We start from the raw sequence: 22,811 nt of genomic DNA on the forward strand, positions 1-22,811 counted from the left end.
AATTGTATGCAAAATTATACATGGAGGCACTTTTTGTTTGCCATATTGACAAATGATAGCTGAATTTGAACAGCTGTAAACATTACAAGGATAAATTTCATAGAAATTTAAATGCGTCTTGGAGAGGAACTCTCATATATCACTGTATTCATATCTATTCTGGTCTCATAATTGCTATATATTCAGAAATACTAATTCTTAAAAAGATTTCATCTTAAAAAAGAGTTTAAAAATATTTTTATAATTATTTTGTCTAAAAACTAGACCCTTACTGATGAACTTTTAAATATATAATTTTTGTTTTTAACCTGCAATCAAAATTAACCTATTATGAGCATCATGCCAGGCATCTTTCTTATTTAAGGCCAGGGTGGTGGCTTTAGGATAATTTATTATCCAGGAATACAAAATGCCAGCTCAACTTCAATTGTATCTACACGTCATCTTGTTAGTATGAAATAAATAAAAGATTGAAAGGGATTAAAATGAATAAAGAAATGGGTTTGGGGGACACCTCCATTGATATCAAATGTTCTTTGAAAATTAACTGTGTTGACTAGAAAAAAAAAGTGGACAATTTAGTCCTATTAAAAATACTCAGAGACAAAATATTAAACTCTCATTACTGTTCTGCACAGAGAATCATGCTGTAAGTGAAGATCTCCAGGAGTATTCTATTGCTCAAACATTTGGAAGACATTTGCTTTCCTTTGCTCCCCATCAGTAGTTAGTGTTTAAGTCATTAATGAGAATAATGAAAGAATTTCCATTGACAGCATATTTCTCTATAATCACTTCCACAAAAAGAGAGGATATTACATTGGGGAACTTGTGATAATCCAGTTTTATCAGGTATTAATGCACCAGAAGTACATCGGAGAGTCCATTCATGGTGATTGCAACACAATTCCTATAACTAAAAAATAGAGGATACAGACAGCTCATTTTACATAGAGACCTTGTTGAGAATCCATAGAGAGACATAGCCTTTAGGTCTGTCAGCACAGATAAACTAAAGTTGTTTAGCAGGCTAAGAAATAGAGAAAGCAATTTTTTAAAAAATTTTTAAGTCATATTTATTCTATTACAATTGTCTCAATTTTTCCCCTTTTGTCCCCTTACACCCATCCCACCCCCAACCCACAAGGGAGAGCAGTTTTTTTTTTAAACATTTATTTATTTATTTACTTACTTATTTTTTTGAATACATTTGTCTCTGCCTCCCCCCCACCACTTTCCCTTGCCCCCTCCCTCCTTTCCTCCCTCAGCTCTTCCCCTTTGGTTCTGTCCATGAGTCCTTGCTATATGTTCCTTGACTTTCCCCTTCCCTTCCCTTTCTCTGTCCCCCACTCCTTCCCTCTTGTCTCTGTTGATTTCTTTTCCTTTCAGTGTTGCTGGTCATATTTTCCTTGCACCTTTGTATTGTTGGTTAGGTTCTGCTTATAGGTGAGATCATATAGTATTTGTCTTTCGCCCCCTGGCTTATTTCGCTTAGCATAATGCTCTCCAGTTCCATCCATGCTGTCGCGAAGTTTAGTAGTTCTTTTTTTCTTTCTGCTGCATAGTATTCCATTGTGTATATGTACCATTCCTTTTTGATCCAATCATCTACTGATGGGCATTTAGGTTGCTTCCAACACTTGACTATTGTAAATTGTGTTGCTATGAACATTGGGGTGCATAGGTTCTTTTGAATTGACATTTTGGTGTTCTTAGGGTATAGTCCCAGCAGGGGAATCACTGGATCAAAAGGCAGTTCCATTTTCACCTTTCTGAGGAAATTCCACACTGCTTTCCATAGTGGCTGCACCAGTCTGCATTCCCACCAACAGTGGACTAGGGTTCCCTTTTCTCCACAGCCTCGCCAGCACCTGATGTTTGTGGATCTGTTTATGATGGCCATTCTGACCTCATGGTGGTTTTGATCTGCATTTCTCTGATGGCTAGTGATGCTGAGCATGCCTTTCAAATGCCTCTGGGCCCTCTGTATCTCCTCCTTGGAAAAGCATCTGCCCAGGTCCTTTGCCCATTTTTTGATTGGATCGTTTGTATTCTTGGAGTGGAGTCGAGTGAGTTCTTTGTGTATTCTGAACAACAAACCTCTATCTGATGTATCATTAGCGAATATATTTTCCCATATGGTTGGCTCCCTTTTCACTTTGCTGATGTTTTCTTTTGCCGTGCAGAAGTTTCTTATTTTGATGAGGTCCCACTTGTTTATTCTTTCCTTTATGTCCCTTGCTTTAGGAGACATATCAGTGAAAAAATTGCTGCGTGGGATATCTGAGAGTTTCCTGCCAATGTTCTCCTCGAGGACTTTGATGGTGTTCTGACTTATATTTAAGTCTTTTCTCCATCTTGAGTTTATTTTTGTGTATGGTGTCAGCTGATGATCCAATTTCAATTTTTTGCATGTAGCCGTCCAGCTGGGAGAGCAGTTTTTAATTGGATTGTCAAAGGCCTTGAACAGACACTTCTCTAAGGAGGACATAAAGAGGGCCCAGAGACATATGAAAGGATATTCAGCATCCCTAGCCATCAGTGAGATGCAAATTTAAACCACAGTGAGATAACATTTCACACCAGTCAGAATGGCAATCATAAAGAAATCAACAAAGAACAAATACTAGGAAGGTTGTAGAGAAAAGAGAACCCTAGTACACTGTTGGTGGGAATGAAGACTGATGCAGCCACTGTGGAAAACAGTATGGAATTTCCTCAAAAAACTAAAAATGGAGCAGTCTTTTTACCCAGCAATCCCACTGCTAGGGTATATCCTGAGAACTCTGAAACATCAATTCAAAAGAACCTATGCACACCGATGTTCATAGCAGCACAATTTGCAATAGCCAAGTGTTGGAAGCACTCTAAGTGCCCACTGGTAAATGAGTGGATCATAAAACTATGCTTCAATTTACAGAATGGAACACTATGAAGCAGAAAGGAAGAAGGAGCTCCTATCCTTCGAGTCAGCTTGGATGGAACTGGAGAGCATTATGCTAAGTGAAATAAACCAGGCGGTGAATGACAAATACCATATGATCTCACCTATAAGTGGAACCTAATCAACAAAACAAATAAGCAAACAAAATATAATCAGAGATGTTAAAATAAAGAACAAACTGACAGTAACAAGAGGTGAAAGGGGAGGAAAATAATGGAGGAAAGAAGGGGAAAGGTCAAGTCAAGGAACATGTGTAAAGGACCCATGGACAAAGTGAAATGGGTCTAGAATTGAGAGTTGGAAGTGGCGATGGGTGTCATGGGGGAGAGTGATGGGGAGGAAATGAAGACAACTGTACTTGAACAACAACAAAAAAAAGAAATGAGGAGAGCGTCATTTATACCTATGAGAGATGTAGTTTGAACACTAAAGCAAAACAATAAATCAGAAACGGAAGTAAGCACCTTGACCTATGACATAAAAATTGACGAAAATTTATGGTGTCCAGGTGTTATAATATAAAAATTAGGCCAAATGCATTCTGAGCCAGGCCTCTAGAGAAATTTTACAGGCTTTAGTATATAAAGTTCTGTGCCTTCCAGTCGAGATGACCAAGGTGATAGAGGAAGCCAGACTTTGCTGAATAAGAAGTTATATTTGCTGCTTCCATCTTTAACACTTACCATAACCTGTTGCTTTCAAGCATTTAAAGTTTTTCAGTGACTTAGTGTGATAAATGGAGCCACAGAATGTATACAGCCAGTCTTTTATCATTTGCAGATGTGATCACATAGAGGGGTCACAGTTTTTTTAAAAAAACAGCATTCAGTTATTAGAGAAAACTTACAACGATCTCCATCTCACAGCAAAAGAGAAGATTTCTCAGTGTTGTAAGGAGTTTCCCTTAGCTACACATGGTGACTAAAAATCAAATATACACAATGGAATACTATGCAGCAGAAAGAAAAAAAAGAACTACTAAACTTCGTGACAGCATGGATGGAACTGGAGAGCATTATGCTAAGCGAAATAAGCCAGGGGGTGAAAGACAAGTACCATATGATCTCACCTCTAAGTGGAACCTAACCGACAATACAAAGATGCAAGGAAAATAAGACCCACAACACTGAAAGGAAAAGAAATCAACAGAGACAAGAGGGAAGAAGGGAGGGGAGGTGGGGACAAGGAAGGGAAGGGGAAAGTCAAGGAACATATAGCAAGGACTCATGGACAAAACCAAAGGGGAAGAGCTGAGGAAGGGATGAGGGAGGGAACAAGGGAAAGTGGTAGGGGGTAGTCAGAGACAAATGTATTTGAAAAAATAAATTAAAATTTTAAAAAAATCAAATATATTTGTTCAAAAAGATGCACATTGAGAAATGTTGAGCAAACAAAAGCAGTGTGTGGTCACCAATTTCAAACTCAGCCACACCGCACAGTAGGCACACATTTCTCAGCATGTAAAGGCTCTGCCACACAGGGAAGTCACCTGCCTTTTTTCTGGTATATATCTCCTGCAAAGGTCAAATCCAAATGTCACGTGGTCCCTGAAAACGTTCCAGAACACTTCACGCAGCACCTGTGACCACATCCTCTACAACCAATAATTGATCATGCTTGCCTCTGTAAGAGTCCTTACCTTTTACATTATGCTTCTGTATAACTCCTTCCAGTGCCCAGTATGGCACCACAGTTAAACAGAGCTCTGTATTAGACCATTTCCCAAGTAAAGTCCTACACTTTCAGAATATCCTGAATTAACTAATACTACCTTCACACTGAGCAATCAGAAACTATAAATATGTATTATTTTAAATAATTAAATTTGGATTGTTTAGCTGTTTGGATAAAATTATTGTGCTCTTGAGAAATAGAAGTGTCATTGATTTTTTAAAAAGAAATGAACTGCTTTTTATAAAAATCACCACTTATTCCACCTATACCCACCCTTACCTCCACCCACTGCCATTCCATCCACCCCTGCAATCACCACACTGTTATACATATCTATTAGTTCTTTCTTTCTTTTTATAATTTTTGCTCATCCTTCTACCCCACAATCACCTCCAGATAGGTCAACCCCTTCTCTATAAATCTGTCTCTATTTTATGTGTTAGTTCAGATTGTTTATTAGATTCCACATATTAGAGGAATTATATGGTACTTGACTTTCACTGACTGGCCTTTTTCAATGAGCATAATGTTCTTCAGGCCCACCCATGTTGTTGCAATGGATAAAATTTTCGTCTTTTTTATTGCCAAATAGTATCCCATTGTGTAAATACAACATAGTGGTTATACCTACTCACCTACCAAGGGACACTTGGGCTTCTTCCAAATCTTGACTATCACAAATAATTCTGCAGTGAATGTATTGGCATATATATTCTTTCAAATCAGTATTTTGGATTTCTTTGTATAAATACCCAGAAATGGAATAAATTGAATTGCTGGTTAGTGGAAATGAGGCAGTTCTATTTTTAATTTTTTGAGGTAACTCCGTTCTGCTTTCCAGAGTAGCTGCACCAATCAGCATTCCCACCAACAGTGCACAAGAGTTCCTCCTTCTCCACATCTTCACCAACAGTTGTTGTTTGTTGATTTATTTAAAATAACCATTCTGATAGGTATGAGGTGATATCTCGTTGTGGTTTTAATTTACATTTCCGTAATGATTAGTGACATTGAGGATATTTTCATGTCTGTTGGCCATCTATGTGTCATCTTTGAAGAAGTGTTTATTTATCCCATTTTTAATGGGAAAAAGTGTTCATTTACCCATTTTTAATGGGATTGTTTGTTTTCTTGCATTGAATTTTGTAAGTACTTCATAAATTTTAGGTATTCACTTCTTATCAGATGTATTGGCAAATATGTTCTCTCACTCAGTGGTTTGTCTTTTCATTTTGTTGATAGATTATTTTGCTATGCAAAAACTTTTTAGTTTGATGTCCCATTTGTTTAATTTTTTTATTTTTTGTTCCCTGCTCAAGGCACTAACTATATCAAAAAAAAATATTGCTACAAGAAATATCTGAGATTTTACTGCCTATGTTTTCTTCTAGGATTTGTATAATTTTGAGTCTAATGTATAAATCTTTAACTCATTTTGAGATTATTCTTGTGTGTGATGTTAAGAAAGCAGTCTAGTTTCTTTTCTTTTCTTTTATTCTTTTTTTTTGTAATTATTTGTCTCTGTTTTCCAAAAGCATTTATTGAAAGACTGTCTTTAGACCGCAGTATATTTGTGCTTCCTTTGTCAAATATTAGTTGACTATAAAGTTGTAGGTTTATTTCTGGGCTCTCTACTCTGTTCCATTAATCTACAGGTGTGTTTTTACACCAGTACCATGCTGTTTTAATTACTATGGACTTGTAATATAATTTGATATTGGATAGCATGATTCCTCTAACTTTGTTCTTCTTTTTTGAGATTGCTGTTGCTATATTTGGGGTCTTTTGTGATTCTATACAAATTTTTGGAATGCTTGTTCTATTTTTGTGAAATATGCTATTGGTATGTTAATAGGAATTGTGTTGAATCTGTAGATTGCTTTGGGTAGTATGGACATTTTAATGATGTCAATTCTTCCTATCCACGAACACGGTATACGCTTCCACTTATTTGTCTCTTGCACAATTCCTATCTTCAGTGTCTTATAATTTTCCAAGTATAGTTCTGTTACTTCCTTGGTTAGATCTATTCCTAGGTAGCTTTTTGATGTAATCATAAGTGGAATTGTTTTCTTAGTTTCCCTTTCTGATAGTTCATTACAGGTATATTAAAAATGCAACTGATTTCTGGACATTTTTTTCCTACTACTTTAGTGAAATCATGTATCAGTTCTCTGATAGTTTCTTGGTAAAAGTTTAGGGTTTTCTATATACAGTATCATGTCATCTGCAAATAATGACAATTTTACATCTTCCTTTCCACTTTGGATGCCTTTTGTTTCTTTTTCTTGCCTGATTGCTGTGGAAAGTGTTTCCAGTACTATGTTGAATAAGAGTAGTTAAAATGGACATCCTTGTCTTGTTTTTGTTCTTTAGGGGAATACCTGTATATTTGCTGAATGAGCATGATGTTGCCTGTGGGTTTGTCTTATATGGCCTTTATTATGTTGAGGTTTCCTCCTTCTGTTCCTACTTTGCTGAGAGTTTCTTATCATAAATGGGTCCTGGATTTTATCAAATGATTCTTCTGCATCTATTAATATGATCGTGTAATTTTTATCTTTCATTTTGCTTATGTTTTATCACATTTATTGATTTCCAGGTATTGTACCAACCTTGCATTCCCAGAATAAATATTACTTGGTTATGTTGTATGACCTTTATAATGTATTGCTGGATTTGGTTTGTTAATATTTTGTTGAAGATTTTATCATCTATGTTCATCAGATATTGGCCTGATATTTTCTTTCTTGGTAGTGTCTTTGCTGGCCTCATAAAATGACTTTGGGTGTTTTCTCTCCTCTTGAATTGTTTTGAATAGTTTGAGAAGGGGAGGTGTTAGTTCCTCTTTGAATGTTTGGTAAAATTCACTAGTGAAACCATCAGTTTAGGACTTTTGTTTGTTGGGAGTTTTTTCTTTATTACTGCTTCAGTTTCACTAAGTATAATCTGTCTATTCAGATTATCTGATTCTTCCTGATACAGTTTTGGAAGATTGTATGATTCTAGGAATTTATCCATTTCATTCAGTTTTTCCACTTCGTTGATATATAGTTGTTCAACCATTTTATTATAACCATTTTTGTTTCCTTGGTGTCAGCTGTTACTTCTCCTCTTTCATTTCTAATTTTATTTATTTGGATTGTCTCACTTTTTTGCTTATGGAGAGTAGTTAAAGGTTTGTTAATCCTGTTTATCTATTCAAAGATCCAGCTCTTGCTTTTATTTTTTATTTTTGTATTTTTTAGACTCTATTTTGTTTATTCCTGCTCTGATCTTTATTATTTCTTTCCTTCTACTCATTTTGGGCTTTCTTTGTTGTTCTTCCTCAAGTTACTTTAAGTGTAAAGTGAGATTGTTTATTTGAGCGTTTTTTGTTTGTTTCTTGAAATACGCCTGTAAAGCCATGAATTTCCCTCTTAGGACTGCTTCCTGGTGTTCCACAGATTTTTCATTGTTGTATTACCATTTTCATTTGTTTCAAGGTATCTTTTGATTTCTCCCTTGATTTCATTTTTAAACCCTTCATTTTTCAGTAATGTTATTTAGCCTAATATATTTGTGTGATTTTCAGTTTTTTTTCTTGTGATTGATTTCTAGTTTAATAGCATATAGTCAGAGAAAATGCTTGATGTGATTTCAATTTTTAAAAATTTATTGAAACTTATTTTCTGTCCTAATACATGCTCTGTCCTAGAAAACATACAAGTGCTCATGAAAAGGATATATATGCTACTTTTGGATGAAATGCTTTAAAGATATCAATTAAATCCACCTGATAGAGGGTCATATAAGTTCACCATCTATCTGGAAGATCTATCCATTGATTTCAACGGGATGTTAAAATCCCTTACAATGACTCTATCTCATCTTTTAAAATTTGTTATTGTTATTCTATTACAGTGGTTCCAATTTATCCCCCTTTGCCCTCCCGTCCCAACCCACCTCCACTTCTCCTAGTAAATCCCCACATTGTTTTCCTTACTCATGGATCATACATGTTTTCCACTAGTCCCTTCCACTTCTTTCTGTCATTATCCAACTCCCTCCTCTTCCAGTCCCTGTCAGTCTCTGAAATGTTTCCATGCCTCTGGTTCTATTTTACTCGTTAGTTCATTTTGTTTATTAGATTCTTCTCATAGGTGAGATCATATGGTATTTTTCTGTTGCCACCGGGCTTACTTCAAGTAGCATAATATTTTCCAGTTCCATTCATGCTCTCACAAAAGGTAAGAGTTTCTTCTTTGTTTCTGCTGTGTAGTATTCCACTGTGTAAGTGTACCACAGGTCTGTATCTTTCTTCTCTTGATGGGCACTTAGGGTGTTTCCAGAGCATGATTATTATAAATCGCACCACAATGAACATAGGGATGCATAAGTTCTTTTGAACTGGATATTTGGGAATCTTAGTGTATATTCTCAGCATTGGAATCTCTTGGTCAAAAGACAGTTCCATTTTTAGGTGTTTGAGGAAATTCCATACTGTTTTCCACAGTATCTGCACCAGCCTGGATTCCCACCAACAAGTGGATTCCCTTTTCTCCCCATTTTTGACCTGGACTTGTTTGTTGATTTATTAATGATGGCCATTCTGACCAGTAAGAGTTGTTATCTCATTGTGGTTTTAATTTGCATCTCTCTGATGGATAATGATGTTGAGCATCTTTTCGTATGTCTAAAGGCCATCTGTTAGTCTTCCTTGGAAAAGTGTCTATTCATGTCCTTTGCATACTTTGGTACTTGGAATCTATGTCTTCTTGGTGCTGAATCATAGGAGTTCTTCATATTTTTTGGAAATCAAACCCACATCAGGTGTATCATTGGCAAATAAGTTCTCCCGTATTGGTAGATCCTCTTTTCATTTTGATGATGGTTCCTTTAGCCATGCAGAAACTTTTTAATTGGATGCCCTATTTTTTTTTCCTTTACTTCTCTTATCTTATGAGAAATATCATCAAAAATGTTGCTATGTGGGATATCTGAAATTTTACTGCCTATGTTTTCTCGTAGGACTTTTATGGTGTCACAACACATATTTAAGTCCTTCATCCACTTTGAGTTTATTCTGGTGTATGGTTTAAGTTGGTGGTCTAGTTTCATTTTATTTGTATGCACCAGTCCAATTCTCCCAAAATCATTTATTAAAGAGGCTATTTTTACTCCTTTGCATGCTCATGTCCTCTTTGTCAAATATTAATTGACAGTAGAAGACGTGGGTTTGTATCTAAGCTCTCTATTCTGTTCCATTGGCCTATGTACTTGTTCTTATGCCAGTACCAGACTGTTTTGGTTATAGTGGCCTTGTAGTATATTTTAATATCAGGTATTGTGATCCCCCATACTTTGTTGTTCTTTCTAAAGATTGCTGAGGCTATTCAGGGGCTCTTTTTGTTCCATATAAATTATTCAAATACTTTTTCTAGATCTGTGAAATATCTCATTGGTAATTTAATAAGAATTGTGTTGAATCTATAGATTGCTTTTGGTACTATGGACATTTTTAATAATGTTAATTCTTCTAATCCATAAACATGATATACACTCCCATTTATTTGTCTCTTTCTTAACTTCTTTCTTTAGAGTAGTATAGTTTTTTTGAGTACAGATCTTTTAGCTCCTTGGTTAAATTTATTCCAAGGTACTTTATTTTTATTTATGCTATAGTAAATGGGATTTTTTTCTTAGTTTCTTTTTCTGATAATTCACTTTTGGTGTACAAAAATGCCCTCAGTTTCTGAATATTGACTGCGTATCTTGCTGTTTTGCCTAATGCACTTAGTTGGGTCATGTAGACTTTTGGTGGAAACTATAGGGTTTTCTAAGAACACTATTATGTCATCTCCAAATAATGACAGTTTCACTTCCTCATTTCCAAATTGGATGCTTTTGTTTCTTTTTCTTCTCTGCTCAGTGTGGCTAGAACTTCCAATACTATGTTGAATAAAAGTGGTTCAAGTGCCTATGCACCCCAATGTTCCTGGCAGCCCAACTGAAAATAGCCAAGTGCTGGAAGCAACCTAAGTGCCCATCATTAAATGAGTGGATCAAAAAACTATGGTACATTTACACAATGGAGTACTACGCAGAAGAAAATAAGAAAGAGCTATTACCCTTTGCTACAGCATGGATGGAACTGGAGAGCACTGTGCTAAGTGAAATAAGCCAGGGGGCAAAAGACAAATAGCGTATGATCTCATTTATAAGTGGAACCTAACCAACAAAACAAACAAGCAAGAAAAATATGACCAGCAACATTGAAAGAAAAAACAAACTTAGAATAACCAGAGGGGAGGGAGGAGGTCGGTAACAGTGAAAAGAAGGCGGAAGGGTCAAGTCAAGGAATATGTATAAAGGACCCATGGACAAAACCAAAGTGGGGAAGAATTGAGGGTGGAAGGTGGGGATAGGTGGAGCAGAGGAAAGTAGTGGCAGGAAAATGGAGACAACCATACTTGAACAATTAAAAAATGTTTTAAATATGTATATGTGTGATTGTTAATGACTATATTGTACACTTGAAATTAATGCAAAATATATTTTTATAAAGAAAAATATAAATAAATACAATTTAAGTTTAAAAAAAGTGATTCAAACAGAAATTCTTGTCTTGTTCCTGATCTTTGAAGGAAAGCTTTAATTTTTCCCATTGAGCATGATGTTGTCTGTAGGTTTCTTGTATATGGTCTTTATTATGTTGAGATATGCTCCTGCTTTTCCCACTTTGATGAGTGTTTGTATCATAAATAGTTGCTGTAATAATCATAGATTTGTATCCTACATTTTGTTTATGTGGTGTATTATGTTTATTGATTTGTGGATATTGTACTATCCTCTTTCCTGGGATGAATCCCACTTGATCGTTGTGTATGATTTTTTTAATGTATTGGTGGATCCAGTTTGCCAATATTTTGTTGAATATTTGAGCATCCATTTTCATCAAAGATATCGCCCTGTAGTTTTCTTTCTTTATTGAGTCTTTACTTGGTTTTTAAATTAGAATAATACTGATCATGCAAATGGAGTTTGGGAGTCTTCCCTCTTCTAGAATTTTTTGGAATAGTTTGAGAAGGATAGGAGTTAGTTCTACTTTAAATGTTGGGTAAATATCACCTAGGGAGCCATTTGGTTTAGAGCTTTTGTGCCTGGAGTTTTTTGATTACCACTTCAATTTCACTAGTTTTTAGCATTCTCTTCAGGCTTTCTCCTTCTTCATTCAGTACTGGAAGATCATATGCTTCTAAAATTGTGTCCATTTCAGGCAGGTTGTCCAATTTATTGGCATATAGTTGTCCATTTTAATTTCTTACAATCCCTTGTATTCCTGTGGTATCAGTTGTAACTTCTCTTATATTTCTGATTTTAATTTTGGGTCCTCTTTCTATTTTTCTTGATGAGTCTGGTTAAAAAAATTCCAATTCTGTTTATCTTCTTAAAAAACCAGGTCCTGGATTCATTGATCCTTTTAATTGTTTTTGTAGTCTCTATGTCATTTAATTCTGCTCTGATCTTGATCTTTTCCTTTCTTCTACTCACTCTGTTCTTCGTTTGTTGGTGTTCCTCTCATTCTTTTAGATGTAAAGTTAGGCTATTTACTTGAGATTTTTTATCTTCTTTAGGTATGCCTGTATTTCTTTGAACTTCCCTCTCAGGACTGCCTTTAGTGTGTCCCATAGGTTTTGGTTTATTGTGTGGTCATTTTTTTGGTTTCCACATACTTTTTGATTTCTTTCTTGATCCCATTTTTAACCCATTCATTATTTAATAACATGTTATCAGTCTCCATTTATTTCAATGTTTTTGAGTTTTTTCCTTGAGGTAGATTTCTAGTTTTAAGCAATTGTGATAAGAAGATGCTTGATATGATTTCAATTTTCTTGAATTTGTTGAGGCTTGCTTGTGCCCTACCATATGGTCTATCTTTAAAAATGTTCCATACACAAAACTAGCCATCAGAGAAATGCAGATCAAAATCACAATGAGATACCATCTCACACCAGTCAGAATGGTCATCATAAACAGATCCACAAACAACAGGTGCTGGCGAGGCTGTGGAGAAAAGGGAACCCTAGTCCACTGTTGGTGGGAATGCAGACTGGTGCAGCCACTATGGAAAGCAGTGTGGAATTTCCTCAGAAAGCTGAAAATGGAACTGCCTTTTGATCCAGTGATTCCCCTGCTGGGACTATACCCTAAGAACACCAAAATGCCAATTCAAAAGAATTAGGCACCCCAATGTGCACAGCAGCACAATTTACAATAGCCAAGTGTTGGAAGCAACCTAAATGCCCATCAGTAGATGATTGGATCAAAAAAGTATGGTACATTTACACAATGGAATACTACACAGCAGAAAGAAAAAAAGAACTACTAAACTTCGCGACAGCATGGATGGAACTCTAGAGCATTATGCTGAGTGAAATAAGCCAGGGAGCGAAAGACAAATACCATAGGATCTCACCTATAAGTGGAACCTAACCAACAACACCAAGATGTAAGGAAAATAAGACCAGCAACACTGAAAGGAAAAGAAACCAACAGAAACAATAGGGAAGGAGGGAGTGGGGGCAGGGGAAAAAGAAGGGAAGGGGAAAGTCAAGGAACATATAGCAAGGACTCATGAACAAAACCAAAGGGGAAGAGTTGAGGGAGGGAGAAGGGAGCAAAGGAAAGTGGTGGGGAGAAGGCAAAGACAAATATATTTTAAAAAATAAATACATAAATTTTTAAAAAAATGTATATTTTGCTTCTTTGAGATGAATGTTTCTGTATATCAAATTAAGTCTATTTGATCGAGTGTTGTTCAATGTTGTACCACAATACCCTTGTTGAGTTTTTTATTTTTATTTTTCTCAAGATTTTATGTATTTAGTTTTAGACTGAGGGGAAGGGAAGCAGAGAAGGATAGAAACATTAATGTGTGGTTGCCTCTCACGTGCCCCTTACTGGAGACCTGGCTTGCAACCCAGGCATGTTCCCTGACTGGAAATTGAACTGGTGACCCCTTCGTTCACAAGTTGGGCACTCAATCCGCTAAACCACACAAACCAAGGACCCTCGTTGATTCTTTGTTTGGAAGATATGCCATTATTGACAGTGGGGTGTTAAAATCCCCTATGATGATTGTGTTGCTGTTGATATTTTTCTTGAAATCCTCCAAGATTTTCCTTATATATTTAGGTGCTCCTATGAGGGGTGCATATATGTTTACAAGGTTTATAACCTCTTGTTGGACTACTACCTTAAGTATTACATAGTTACCTTCTTCACCACTTGTTATGGTCTTTGTTTTGAAGTCTATCTTGTCTGATGTAAGCATTGCAACCACAGCTTTTTTTAATGTCCATTTGCTTGGAATGTTCTTTCCATCCTTTCACTTTCAGCCTGTGTATATCTTTTGTTCTGTTGTGGGTCTCTTGTAGACAGTATATATGCAGATTGTGTTTCCTTATCCATTCAGCTACTATGTCTTTTACTGGAGTATTTAATCCATTTACATTTAAGGGTAATTTGAGAGCTACTTATTCATTGGCATTTTTCCATTTGTACCTGCTTCCTCCCACCCCCACCCTCTCTCTGTCTTCATCTTTTTAAAAAGATTTTATTTATTTTTAGAGAAAGGAGAGAGAAAGAGAGGGAGAGAAACATCTGATGTATGAGAGATACATCCATCAGTTGCCTCTTACATGCCCCAACTGGAGGCCTGGCCCACAACCCAGTCATGTGCCCCAACTGGGAATCGAGTCAGCAACCTTTCCGTTTACAGGCCTGCTCTCAAACCCTTGAGTCACATGAGCTAGGGCTCTTTTTCCATCTTTTTAAATAATCCATTTTCTATCTCTTGCAATGCTGTTTTGGTGTAGAGGTACTCTTTTAACTCTGTGTGTGTGTGTGTGTGTGTGTGTGTGTGTGTGTGTGTGTGTGAAGCTCCTTATTTTGTCTTCCATTCTAAATTAGAGCCTTCCTGGGTAGAGTAGTCTTGGTTGCAGACCTTTGCTTTTCATTACTTATACTTAAAATTCTTGTCATCACCTTTTGGCTTGTAGTGTCTGTTGAGTATCAGATGCTAGCCTTATCAGAGCTCCCTTGCATGTTACTGGCTGTTTCTCCCTTGCTTCTTTTACGAATCTCTTTGTCTTTAAATTTTGTCATTTTAATTTTAATGTGTCTTGGAGTGAACCTCTTTGGTTCATGTTGATTGGGGCCCTCTGTGTCTCCTGAATTTGCTTGATTCTTTCCCTTGCCAAGACAGGTAAGGTTATTACTTTTCCAAACAGGTTTTCTGTCTCTTGTGCCTTTTCTTCTCCTTCTGGTATCCCTATGATATGGATATTATTACACTTCATGTCCTGCAGCTCCCTTAAACTGTCTTCATTCTTTCTGAGTCTTTTTTCCATTTGGTTGCTCTGTCAGGGTGTTTTTTATATCTTGTTCTCCAACTTGCTGATTCAATCTTCTGCTTCATGTAACTTGATTTTAATTTCATCTATTGTATTCTTCATTTCAACTATGTATTTTTCATTTCCTCCTGGCTCTAATTGATAATTTCTATATCCTTTTTCATAGTTCCTAGTAAGTTCTTTGTAGCTCCCATAGAGTTTCTTGTCATTCTCTCTGAGCTCCTTGCACATCCTCTTAACCATATTTTGAACACTATGTCTGAAAGATTGCTTGCCTGAATTTCACTTAGCTCCCTTTCTGGAGATTCCTTCATTATTTTTGGTTGGGGATTGTTTTTTGTTTCCCCAATTGAGGTGACATTTTTGTTTTTATCTGCATATTAGATTGATCTTCTTTGACACCCTGTATTTATGGGGTGGCTTTCTACGGTAGGAGACCTGTGGAGCTCAGTGGTGTAGTTTCTTTGATCTCCTGAGTTGGATGATCTTGAGATGTCTTTTATGTCTTTCATGTGGGTTCTCCTATTGTTATTGGATTTTGTTTGTTGTGGGACCACTCTTTGGTTGGTTCTTCTTCCAACTGGCTGAGGTCACACCTCCTACCACTTCTTGTATGCTGTTGTACAGGCGCTGCCAGGACAACACAAAACAACCCAGGAAACAAAATGCACACCCCCAAAACTAACCTAAACCCATAATCGCATTATCAACAACAAATGGGCAAATATTAATAAAAGTGTTAAAAGATTTGAGTATTATAAAAAAGTAAAAATGAATATGAAATGACTAACAAGAACAATACTTTTGATAAGGTAGAGGAAGGAGAGGTAGTAAGAGTAGAGAGAAGAAACAAGCTGAAGGAAGAAACAAAATGCAATTTACATCATAAATAAAAAATAGAGAGAAGAAGGCAAAAATGGAGTAAGAAAAGGGAAGAGTATTATATGAGATTTAAAAAAAATAAAAAATAGGGACAAAATAGAAGAAAAACATCCACCACAGCAATATCAATGGCAAATGTGCAAATATTAATACAGGTGGAAGGGGATGAAGAAAGAAAAAAGATTATGAGATGTTTAATGGAAGGAAGTCATTTTTGAGAGGATAGAGGGTGAAAAAATAATGAGTGAGTAATGAAAACCAGATGAAGACAGGGAAATATGAATTTGAAACAAAAAGAGAAAAAAAAAAGAAAAAGCAGGGGGAAGGCAAGATGGAGTATAAGAGGGGGCAGTAAAATTTGAGATTTGACATACAAAAATAGTGAACATCCAGGAATAAAAAGGAAGATGTCCAACAACAACCACCATATCAACAATCATCAAGAAAAGATTAATAAAAGTGGAGAGAGAATAAAATATTATAAGAAAACAAAAAAGAATGTGGCATGACTAATGGCAACAAAAATGATTTTGAGGGTTTAAGGGTGGAGAAATATTGAGTGCAAAATAGAACAAGTTGTAGAATGGGAATAAATCATATTTTTCATTTTAAAATTTTTGTTCTGTTACAGTTGTCCCAGTTTCCACCCCATTGCTCTCCACTCCCCTACCCCTCTTCTGCTCCCAGAGTCAATCCCCACCCTGCAGTCCATGTCCATGGGTCATTTATACTTGTTCTTTAACTATACTCTTATCATTCTTTCCTCCCTGATCCCTCTTCCCACTCCCCTCTGATACCTGTCAGTTTGATCCTTGCTTCCATGCCTCTAGTTCTAGAGGCATGAATTTGTTTGCTTTGTTTGCTTTGTTCATTAGGTTTCTGTTACATGGAAGATCATATGGTATTTGTTTTTTTACCACCTGACGTATTTCATTTAGCATAATACTCTCCAGTTCCATCCATGCTGTTACAAAGGGTAGGAGTTGTTTTCTCTGCTGCGTAGTATTCCATTGTATAAATATACATTTCTTTATTCTTGTTCAATTGCAGTTGTCCCCACTTTCACCCAATTACTCTCTTCCTGCAGTATCACAGCCAATTCCTACATTCAATCTCCCCCACACTGTTATCTTTCTCCATGAGTTCTTTATACATGTTCCTTGATGACCCTAACCTTCATTTTCCATTATCTCCCTCCTGTCTCCCCTCTGGTTACTGTCAGTTATTTAGTTATTTCAATGTGTCTGCTTCTTTTTTGTTCACTTGTCTTGTTGATTAGGCTCCACTTATAGGTGAGATCATATGGTATTTGTCTTTCACTACCTGGCTTATGTGACTTAACATAATGCTCTCCAGTTCCATTCATGCTTTTTTGAAGGGTACGAGCTTCTTCTCTCTTTGTGCTGCATACTATTCCATTGTGTAAATGTGCAACAATTTTTTGATCCACTCACTGAGGGACATTTAGGCTGTTTCTAGCACTTAACTAGTGTAAATTGTACTGCTATGAACATTGGGATGCATAGGGTCTTTTGAATAGGTGTTTCAGGATTCCTGGGGCATAGTTCCAGCAGTGGAATTGCCAGGAAAAAAGGCAGTTCCATTTTTAGTGTTTTGAAGAAATTCCATACTGTTTTCCACAGTGGCCATACCAGTCTGCATTCCCACCAATAGTGTACTAGAATTTCCTTTTCTCCACAACCTCCAGCACATATTGTTTGTTGATTTTTTTATTATGGCTATTCTGACTGGTGTGATGTGGTCTCTCATTGTGTTTTTTTTTTTTTTTATTGTTGTTCAAGTCCATTTGGTTCCATTTTTCCTCCACTAGTTTCCCCTGCCCCACCCACTCCCACCTCCCACCATCAATCCTACCTCCTATTGGCTTTGTCCATGGGACATTTATGCATGTTGCTTGATGACCCTACCCTTCTATCCCCCATTGTCCCTCTCCCCTGCCCCCTGGTTACTGTCACTTGGTCCTTTATTTCAATGTCTCTGGTTATATTTTGCTTGCTTGTTTGTTTTGTTGATTAGGTTCCACTTATAATGAGATCATATAGTATTTGTCTTTCACCCCGTGGCTCATTTCAGTGAGCATAATGCTCTCCAGTTCCATCCATGCTGTTGCAAAGGGTAGTTTGCATCTCTCTGATGGCTAGTGATGCTGAGCATCTTTTAATATGTCCCTGGGACCTCTGTACGTCCTCCTTGGAGAAGTATCTGTTAGGTCCTTTACCCATTTTTTAATTGTATTGTTTGTGCTCCTCACAAGATTGGAGTCTTATGAATTCTTTATATATTTTGAAGATCAACCCCTTGTCCAAATACCTGATGATATCTCTTTTAGCTGTGCAGAAGAAGCTTTTTAATTTGATGAAGTCCCATTTGTTTATTCTCCCATTTGAGTCTTGCTCTAGGGGACATAGAGTTGAAAATAATGCTGTTTGGAATATCTGAAGTTTTCTTACATATGTTCTCCTCTAGTACTTTTATACTGTTGCAACTTAAATTTAAGTATCTTATCCATCTTGAGTTTATTTTGGCATATGGTGTAAGCTGGTGGTTTAGCTGCATTTTTTTTGCATGTAGCTGTCCAGATCTCCCAACACTGTTAGTTGAAGGGACTCTTTTTACTCCATTTGATGCTCCTTCCGACTTTGTCAAATATCAATCGACCATAGAGAGAGACATGGGTTTATTTTGGGGCTCCTATTCTGTTCCATTGATTTATGAGTCTGTTCTTATGCCAGTACCAGACTGTTTTGATTACAGAGGCCTTGTAATATAGTTGATAAAAGATATTGAAATCCCTCTTCCTTTGTTCTTTTTTCTCAAATTTGCTGAGGCTATTAGGGGTCATTTATGATTCCATATGTTTTTGAAATGTTTTTTTAAATGTCTGTGAAATATATCATTGGTATTTTAATAGGGATTACTTTGAATCTATAGATTGTTTTGTGTTGTGCAGACATTTCAATGCTTTTCATTGTTCCAATCCATGAACATGGTGTATGCTTCCATTTATTTGTGTCTTCTTTAATTTCTTTCATCAGTGTTCTGTAGTTTTCTGAGTACTGGTATTTACCACTTTGGTTAGGTTTATTCCTAGGTACTTTATTTTTCTTGTTGCCATAACAAATAGGTTTTTTTTTTCCTGTTTTCTGTTTCTGTTATTTCATTGTTAGTATACAAAACTGCCTGCATTCTGCATATTGACTTTGTATCCCACTGTTTTGCCTAATTCACTTATTAGGTTGAATAGTATTTTTTTGTTGTTTTTTTTGTGGAGTCTATAGAGTTTTCTATGTACACTATCATGGTATCTACAAACAATGATAGTTTTACTTCCTCCTTTTTAATTTGGATGTCTTTTATTTCTTTTTCTTGTCTGATCACTGACTAGAACTTCCAAAACTATGTTGAATAGAAGTTATGGAAGTGGACACTATATCTGGTTCCTGATCTTAGTGGGAAAGCCTTTAGTTTATTTCTGTTGAGTATAACATTGGTTGTATGTTTTTCATATATGGTCTTTATTATGTTGAGATATGCTCCCCCTGCTCCCACTTAGCTGAGTGTTTTCATAATGAACAGGTGCTGTAACTTATGAAATGGTTTCCCAGCATGTATTGATATGATCAAGTGTTTTTTGTCTTTCATTTATTTATATGATGTACTACATTTATTGATTTGTGAGTTATGTACCATCCTTGCATCCCTGGTATGAATACCACTTGATCATGGTATATGATCTTTTTAATGAATTGCTGGATAAGGTTTGCCAATATTTTTGTTCTTTTATTGTTCAAATATATTTGTCACCATTTTTCTTCCACCACTTCCCCATGCCCTACGCACCCCCACCCTCGATCCTTCCCCACTTTGGCTTTGGCCATGGGTCCTTTATACATGTTCCTTGACTTGACCCTTCCCATTCTTTTCCGTGTTACCCCTATCCCTTCTGCCCACTTATTACTGTCAGTTTGTTTTTTATTTCAATGTTTCTGGTTATATTTTCCTTGCTTGTTTGTTTTGTTGATTAGGTTCCACTTATAGGTGAGATCATATGGTATTTGTCTTTTGCCCCTTGTCTTATTTTCCTTAGTATAATACTCTTCACTTCCGTCCATGCTGTTGCAAAGTTTAGTAGCTCTCTCCTTCCTTCTGCTGCATAGTATTCCATTGTGTAAATATGTCATAGTTTTCTTTAAATGCTTCCAATATAACAATTTATTTAAAATAATTTATTAGATAGAACATCTCTCAAATTGTTTTTATTCACAAAGAAATATATATGAATTTAATAAGTACTTAAAAACATTCCCCCCTTCACCAAGCCTAACCATAAAGATTAAAATGAAGGGAAGAAAAATGTTCTACATAAAAAAAATTTCCATGTAAATATTCATAGTTTTGGCAATTATAGATTGAAACTCTGGTACACACCTACACAACAGATATTATATAATGTTTTGTGTGTGATAAGCATACCTGAGTATACCACAAGAAGTAAATTATTACATAGAAAACAGAAAAAATGGTGATGAGCTGCTTCTTTTTCTATTTTTAAATCATGTTTGTTCTATTACAGTTGTCTCAATTTTCCCCCTTTGCCCTCTGCCACCCATCCCCCCTGCACCCCTCTCCCACAGTCAATTCCCACTCTGTTGTCCATGTCCATGTGTCATTCATACATGTTCTTTATTTAGTCCCTTCTCATTCTTTCCACCCTTGTCCTCCTTTCCCATCCCCTCTAGTCACTTTCAGTCTGCTCTATGTTTCCTTAACCTGTGGTTTATTTTATTCATTAGTTTATCTTGTTGAATAGATTCCACTTATAGGTGAGATCATATGGTATTAGTCTTTCACCAACTGGCTTATTTCAGGTAGTATAATATTCTACATTTCCATCCATGTTGTCACAAAAGGTAAGAGTTCCATCTTTCTTTCTTTATTTTTAAATGCAGATTGATTTTATTTATTTATTTATTTTAAATGTCAATATCTATTATAAAATATTTAAAAAATTAAATCCATTATAAAGCCTCAGCAATTAAAACAACATGACACCAGCACAGAAATGATCAAGTAGATCAATGAAATAAAATGAGCGTTCTAGAAACAAATGTATATATCTATCTAACAATGTAATATATGATTCAATTGATATTTCAAATCAATGGGGGAAATAAGGCTTATTCAACAAATAAAGGGCACAGACTCCTGTTACTTGAAATAAAACAAATATAGAACCCTATTTCACACAGTATACAAGAAATATTCAGGTGAGTTAAAAGTCGATATGTAAAACCTAAGGAGTTTTTGGAGAAAATACAAACTAATATTTTTCTTACCCTGAAGTAACATATTCAAACCCTGACGCTATAAAGTAAGATGTTGACAATATATCTATAAGAAACATTTAACAATATTTAGTAATATACACATTAAAAAAGCTAAAGGACAAGTAATAGAATAGGAAAGTATTTGCAACACATCTACCAAATGGTTAAATTTTTCTTTGGGTGGGGGAGGGGAAATTCTACAAACCTTTAATCAAGAAGTGGATAAAGAATACCAAAAAGTCATTTAAACCTTTAAACAATAATAGAAATAGGCAATAAATATATAAACACAGGTTTAGATTCAAGAAATAACAAAGAAACAATTAACGTAACACATCGTTGTCACAATCAGATTAAGTATTAAAAATATTGGTAATATCAAGTATTGGTGACTGTGAAAGGAACTGGGTATTCAAAGCCTCCTTTACTTCATCTTCTTAAAGCAGTCCCTTTAACACATTTTGCAATGCTGCTTTGGTGGGGGGTGTATTCTTTTAGCTTTCTTTTGTCAGGAAAACTCCTTATTTTACCTTCCATTTTCATTGAGAACCTTGCTGGGTACAGCAGTCTTGGTTGCAGGCTTTGTTTTTCATTATTTGGAATATTTCCTGCCCTTCCCTTCTTGCTTCTAGTGTTTCTGTTAAGAAGTCAGCTGCTAGCTCTATTGGAGCTCCCTTATATGTTATGACCTCTTTCTCCCTTGCTGCCTTTAGGATCCTCTGTTTGCCTTTGATATTTGCCATTTTAATGATGATGTGTCTTGGAGTGAGTCTCATTGAGTTCTTCTTGAATGGGACCCTCTGTGCTTCCTATACTTGTGTGAAATTTTTTGTCCTCCAATGAGGGAAGTTTTCCATCATTACTTTTTCAAACAGGTTCTCTATCACTTGCTCCTCTTCTTCTCCTTCTGGTATACCTGTTATATTGATATTATTACATTTCAGGTTGTCCTTCACTTCCCTCAATACCTCTTCATTCTTTTGGAGTCTTTCTTCATTTTCTTGCTCTTTCTGGGAGTTTGTTTCTACCTTGTCCTCCAGCTCGTTGATTCAGTCCTCTGCTTCATCTAGCCTGCTTTTGATTTCTTCTACTCTGTTTTTCAATTCAGAAATAGTATTCTTTATTTCTACTGTCTTGTATTGATAGTTTCTATGTCCTTTATCATGCTGATATAGTTTGCAGTAAGTTTCCCGTGGTTTCCCTGTTGTTTTTGGTAATTCTCTCTGAGCTCACTGATCTCATCGGGCTTCCTTAGAACCATTATTTTGAATTCAATATCTAATAGTTTACTTGCCTCTATTTCATTTACTTCAGTTTGTGGGGATTCCTCCTTTCCCTTAGACTGGAGGGTGTTTCTTTGCCTTCCCATTATATGAGAGATTCTTCTTTTTTGCTTCTGTTTCTTAAATTAATCTGTCTTGATTTCCTGACTTTGTGGTGTGAAATTCTACAATAGGAAGCTGTTGTTTTGTTTTGTTTTTTTCTTTCTAGATCTGCCTCTGATGTTGTCAGATGTTGACCCTGTGTGATCTTAGGCAGTCCGTTCAAGACTTCCAGGAATCTCTT

At 35.9% G+C, this 22,811-nt stretch overlaps 1 protein-coding gene across 1 annotated transcript in view; it reads left to right on the forward strand.

Moving 5' to 3' along the window:
- The window catches only part of HECW1 (HECT, C2 and WW domain containing E3 ubiquitin protein ligase 1), a 681,615-nt gene that overhangs the window by 397,834 nt on the left and 260,970 nt on the right, over positions 1–22,811 (forward strand). The window lies entirely within an intron of this gene.

Source organism: Pteronotus mesoamericanus, unplaced genomic scaffold (genome assembly GCF_021234165.1).
Source record: "Pteronotus mesoamericanus isolate MK-2021 breed Mesoamerican mustached bat unplaced genomic scaffold, CSHL_Meso_final scaffold_85, whole genome shotgun sequence".
NCBI classification, from domain to species: Eukaryota; Metazoa; Chordata; class Mammalia; order Chiroptera; family Mormoopidae; genus Pteronotus; species Pteronotus mesoamericanus.